The sequence below is a fragment of the Symphalangus syndactylus genome, chromosome 15 (assembly GCF_028878055.3).
Source record: "Symphalangus syndactylus isolate Jambi chromosome 15, NHGRI_mSymSyn1-v2.1_pri, whole genome shotgun sequence".
NCBI classification, from domain to species: Eukaryota; Metazoa; Chordata; class Mammalia; order Primates; family Hylobatidae; genus Symphalangus; species Symphalangus syndactylus.
In genome coordinates, this window is record NC_072437.2 from 82440731 (window position 1) to 82446730 (window position 6000).

Sequence of the window (6000 nt, forward strand, 5' to 3'; positions counted from 1 at the left end):
CTATTCCAATATTCACCCATAGCCCAATCTGGCAAGGGTTCAGAATGGTGATTAAGAAATTACATAAAGCTGGGTGCAGTGGCTCACGCCTGTAATCCCAACACTTTGGGAAGCCAATGTGAGAGGATCACTTGAGCCCAATAGTTTGCGACCAGCCTGCTTAAGATGGTGAGACCCCATATCTACAAAAAACTAGCCAGGTGCAGTGGAGCACACCTATAGTCCCAGCTACTCGGCAGGCTGAGGTGGGAGGATCCCTTGAGCCCAGGAATTCGAGGCAGCAGTGAGCTGTGATTGTGCCATTGCACTCCAGCCTGGACAACAAAGTGAGACCTCGTCTCTTTAAAAAAAAAAAAAAAAAAAAAAGAGGCCAGTGGCTCACACCTGTAATCCTAGCACTTTGGGAGGCTGAGGCGGGTGGATCACCTGAAGTCGGGAGTTCGAGACCAGCCTGAACAACATGGTGAAACCCCATCTCTACTAAAAATATATATATATAAAAAATTAGCCAGGTGTGGTGGCACGCGCCTGTAATCCCAGCTACTTGGGAGTCTGAGGCAGGAGAATTGCTTGAGCCCGGGAGGCGGAGGTTACAGTGAGCCAAGATCCTGCTACTGCACTGTAGCCTGGGTGACAAGATTGAGAGACTCTGTCTCAAAAAAGAAAGAAAAAGAGAAGAAAAGAAATTACATAAAAACTGAGGTTGCTTCTTAAAATCTTTATGATTTTTAATTGTATGAAACCTATATCAATATTCAAATGTGATTTTTGAGGAAAATATATTTAAATTTAGAAATTTTTCCAACTTACTGAGTTTTCTTATTCTTACCTCAGGGGGATTTCCCTGTGAAATGAAGAAAAGTTGAAGAATACTCTTTGTCCATCTTTATTTCTTTGTTTTTGGCTTCTTAAGATTAGAGATTACTTTAATCTTAAAAAACATACAAATTTACCTTGTTCTGTGTGTCCTTTTAAGGTCATGTGGAAACATAAAACGAATGTTTTTTATGTAGAACAGAATATTCTGTGTGCCTTTAGCTTCTGTGGAAGTATGGGGAATTATGGGCTTTTCTTCAAATAATTATTTTAAGAGGCTTCCATTCCCCCTGATTTTTGTGGTGTCTCACAAGTACCCTCTAAGGTCTGGTCAGGACTGACCACCAAATCTCTACCACAGCCTGGACCTCCTCGTGAAATATACCTAACCTGCCCTAGAGTCAGTGTGTCAAGTCCTTCCTGTAAATCCATGACTTTGAAATTTGTTGTTTTTTCCCTTTAAACTGCAGCCAGTGAATACAAATTTACTTGAAAATAGAGGTATGGGGTTTTGCCTGTTTTGTAATCAGTTTGCTTGTTTTAGCACTCAGGACTTTTTATTTGTTATTTAATTTTTTTAATTGTTTTTAAGTCAGAAAGATCTCTGGGTTATCTCATGTGCTAAGGAAAAACTATTTTGGTTTTTCCAACTTTAGTAGTTAGTATTTCTAGGGGAGGCAATCAGGATAAGATATGCCATTAACTGTTAGCAGTGTGAAATCTATAAGACTCAATCTCTATGATCTCAACCAAAGCTTTCTGAGTCCTGGAACTTTGCTTTGGGACAACTTTACTTTACTCATTTAAATACTGTACTTAACAGTTTGTAGCTAATTTACGGGGTCGTGTCTTTTTTTTAGCTAATTTACGGGAGTCATATCAATCATGAATAGCCTTTTTAAAAAATTTAATAATCCCTGAATACAAAAATGGAAATGGAAAATTTATAATCATAACCCCTCTAATTGGGAGTATTATAAGTTTGTAGGCCAGGCGCGGTGGCTCACGCCTGTAATCCCAGCACTTTGGGAGGCCGAGGCGGGTGGATCACGAGGTCAGGAGATCGAGACCATCCTGGCTAACACAGTGAAACCCCATCTCTACTAAAAATACAAAAAATTAGCCAGGCAAGGTGGCGGGCGCCTGTAGTCCCAGCTACTCGGGAGGCTGAGGCAGGAGAATGGCGTGAACCCCCGGGGGGCGGAGCCTGCAGTGAGCCGAGATTGCACCACTGCACTCCAGCCTGGGCGACAGCGAGACTCTGTCTCAAAAAAAAAAAAAAAAAAAAAAAATAAGTTTGTAATGCTTTAAGCACTGCCTCTTAAGATGATAAATTTATAAGATGAGAAATTCTATTTAAACTGTTAAACTATTGTTAAATAAATGCCAATTCTATAAGTTATATTTTCTTGCAGATTAATCCCAATTGTTCCACTAGTATTCTAGTTTTGATGAGACACAAATTTTTGTTGTTATTTATTTTTGTTTTTTTGAGAGATGGAATCTTGCTTTGTCACCCAGGCTGGAGTAGAGTGGCGTGATCTTGGCTTACTGCAACCTCTGCCTCCTGGGTTCAAGCGATTCTTCTGCTTCAGTGTCCCAAATAGCTGGGACTACAGGCATGCATCACCACGCTCAGCTAATTTTTGTATTTTTTAGTAGAGATAGGGTTTCACTATATATTGTTCCAGGCTGGTCTTGAACTCCAGACCTCAGGTAATCTACCTGCCTCGGCCTCCCAAAGTGCTGGGATTACAGGCATGAGCCACCACGCCTGGCCAAGACACAAATTTTTAATGGAAAAAGATTCTGATTCCCAGTTCATGTAAGCTTTATGAAAACTGAGTATACTGTTTATATGATGGTACAAATTATTCTTTGTCTAATAATAGCAATACAATATATTTTTTCCATAGCATCAGTGTAAACCATAGCAAACTAAAGGAGCATTGCTATTAAAAAGATGAATTAGCTGGGCACAGTGGCTCACACCTATAATCCCAATGCTTTGGGAGGCCGAGGTGGGTGGATCACCTGAGGTCAGGAGTTCAAGACCAGCCTGACCAACATGGTGAAATCCTGTCTCTATTAAAAATATAAAAATTAGTCGGGCCTGGTGGCGGGTGCCTGTAATCCCAGCTACTCAGGAGGCTGAAGCAGGAGAATCGCTTGAACCTGGGAGGCGGAGGTTGCAGTGAGCCAAGATCACACCATTGCACTCCAGCCTGGGCAACAAGAGTGAAACTCCATCTCTAAATAAAGAAATAAATAAATAAATAGATGAATTATTCTCCTAAGCAAATTGAAAAAGCTTCTTGTGTACTCAAAATTGAACAGAGCTACCTTTTGACTAAAAATGTCATTTTTAATGAGCAGTATTTTCTGAACACAAAATTTTGTACAAGAGTGTCTCCATTGCATTAATTTAATTTTGTTATAATTTTTTCCCAATGAAAGGAAAAAGTATTTTCTAGCTCCTCTTCCTTATGTAAATTCTTAACATATATTTTTGAGAAATTTGTATTTTTTAAAGTAAAATTGTTATCTTTGGATACTTACTTTTCTTTGTTTTCCTCATTTAAAGAGAGTAGGGATATTTCTGTATTATATATTTACTGTTTCATCCCTCACCTTTGGGGTGACCATGACCTTGGCATGAAGGAGAGAAACCTCTGCTTTCCGCCTAATGCTTCCAGGAGTTACTACCTTACTGGCCTTGGAGCTAATGCTCTTTTATGCCAACCTGAGGATAATTTTAACAAAATGTAAGGCCAGTTTCAGAGGTTGTTTTGCCCCACAGAGAGACTAATCCCAATACAAGAATATTGACAACAAAAGGACAAAGTAGTTATTGCACAGGATGGAAAGGTGTCTTTATTTCATCCCCTCCCCACTTCCAAAGATGCAAAAGGCCTAACTGAATCAAGTCTCCTTTCCATCTGGCAGGAGACATTTTAATAAGGACTTTTTAATTTCCTACATTTCTTGGCCAAGTGTCATAGGAATGTGGCCTCTTTTGAAATTTAAAAATGAAGAAAAAAAGAGCAACACTAAGTTCATATAATGGAGCAGATACTTTTAATGTTCTAACCATTGAATGCGCCATTTAAGTTTGTTATACTTGAAATTATATGATTTTTGTCCAGCTCTCTAAATTGTCATCTCCAATAGATTTGGATGCTTCAAATAGTAACCACATTACTGGTAAGTAAATGGTGGGGTTATTGGGTTTAGCAAGTGGGGAAGTAAGGAGAGGTGAACAAAACACGAGAGATGGTGGCTACACCCCTAGTAAGACTGCCTTACCAGATAAATGAAATCCTTGGCCGGGCTCAATGGCTCATCACTGTAATCCCAGCACTTTGGGAGGCTGAGGCAGGCAGATCATGAGGTCAGGAGATCGAGACCATCCTGGCTAACACGGTGAAACCCTATCTCTACTAAAAAAATACAAAAAATTAGCCAGGAGTGGTGGCGGGCACCTGTAGTCCCAGCTACTCGGGAGGCTGAGGCAGGAGAATGGCGTGAACCCGGGAGGCGGAGCTTGCAGTGAGCCGAGATGGTGCCATTGCACTGCAGCCTGGGCAACAGAGCGAGACTCCGTCTAAAAAAAAAATTCCTTTTTGTATTAGGCACAACATAGTAAATTCAGTCTTGCTCAAAAAAAAAGAAAAAAGAAAAGCCCTGATCTAAGAGTTTTTAATCTTGTTTAGATATAGCAACCACTTGACATTTAATTTATCATCTTAACATTGAATGATTCTTTGTTTTGTTTTTTGTTTTTGAGATGGAGTCTCACTCCTGCTGCCCAGGCTGGAGTGCAGTGGTATGATCTTGGCTCACTGCAACCTCCACCTCCCGGGTTCAAGCGATTCTTCTGCCTCAGCCTCCCGAGTAGCTGGGACTACAGGCGCCCGCCACCGTGCCCGGCTAATTTTTGTATTTTTAGTAGAGACGGGGTTTCACCATGTTAGTCAGGCTGGTCTCGAACCCCTGACCTCAGGTGATCCACCCACCTCGGCCTCCCAAAGTGCTGGGATTACAGGCATGAGCCACCTCGCCTGGCCTGAATGATTATTTGAATTAACAATTTATTTAGCAGTGAAGTTGAGATTGGCCAGGTGTGGTGGCTCACACCTGTAATTCTAGCACTTTGGGAGGCTGAGGCAGGTGGATTGCCTGAGCTCAGGAGTTCGAGACCAGCCTGGGCAACACAGTGAAACCCTGTCTCTACTAAAATACAAAAAATTAGCTGGGCATGGCGGTGTGCGCATGTAGTCCCAGCTACTCGGGAGGCTGAGGCAGAAGAATTGCTTGAACCCAGGAGGCACAGGTTGCAGTGAGCCAAGATCGCGCCACTGCACTCCAGCCTGGGCAACAGAGCGAGACTCCATCTCCAAAAAAAAAAAAAGTGAGGTTGAGGTTTGCATGGTACCAAGGCTTACATGCTTTAGAATAGATCAGTGGTTATTGTATAAATAATTTTATCCTAAAACATTATGACATTTTTTGTTTCTTACTGAGGGTAGATAATGTTAATATTAAACTACTAATAGGAGGCCCTTATCACTTCTCTTTTCATTTTTTCCATGCAGTGATAGGTATTATTAGAAAAAAGTTATTTGTTGAGTTACACCTAAGAGGAAGAAGTAACATGATGGAAAGTGGTTGGAGATAGCACCCAATTAACATCAACAGCCAAGTCTTCTATTTCAGAATATTGATTTATTTTGCTTTGGCTTTTGATGCCATCGTGAGATTTAAGACTGCAGTTTCAAAAGCTCATGCTACTTAGAAGAGGTGATTTTTGCAGCTTAAAAAATTGCTTGTGACTGCAGTATGTACACAGTTAAAAAGCTGTTCACTGCCCCTTTCAACCTTTTCATTTTGAGCTTTACTAAGAAAATGTTTTTAGGAACAGAATTCCTAAAGTGTAATTTTTTATGTATAAATAAAGTTTTATCTATATCTGAGAAGTTGTATTTATTTTTGTTTTAACATTGTTAGCTTTTCTGAAGCAGGCAGTATTGGTAAAGAGAATATTCTGTAAAGGTTGATTCCAGCCAACCAGATCATTATAGGCTATTGTAAAAAACAACAACAACTTTAACTCCAACTCGCTTGCCAGGTTTTCATTATCCTAATGTAACTATACAGATATTATCTGTTTATTTAGAAACACAG

At 40.3% G+C, this 6000-nt stretch overlaps 1 protein-coding gene across 2 annotated transcripts in view; it reads left to right on the forward strand.

The window, feature by feature from the left end:
• The window catches only part of GPALPP1 (GPALPP motifs containing 1), a 45244-nt gene extending 39455 nt beyond the window's left edge, over positions 1-5789 (forward strand). The window contains exon 9 of one of the 2 annotated variants that reach the window (XM_055245265.2): positions 835-2111. The gene's annotated coding sequence lies outside the window, so the exon portion shown is untranslated. Of the gene's footprint in view, positions 1-834; positions 2112-5411 lie in introns of those variants that run through there. The other variant, XM_055245266.2, reaches the window with a different exon arrangement.
• Positions 5790-6000: the final 211 nt, after the last annotated feature.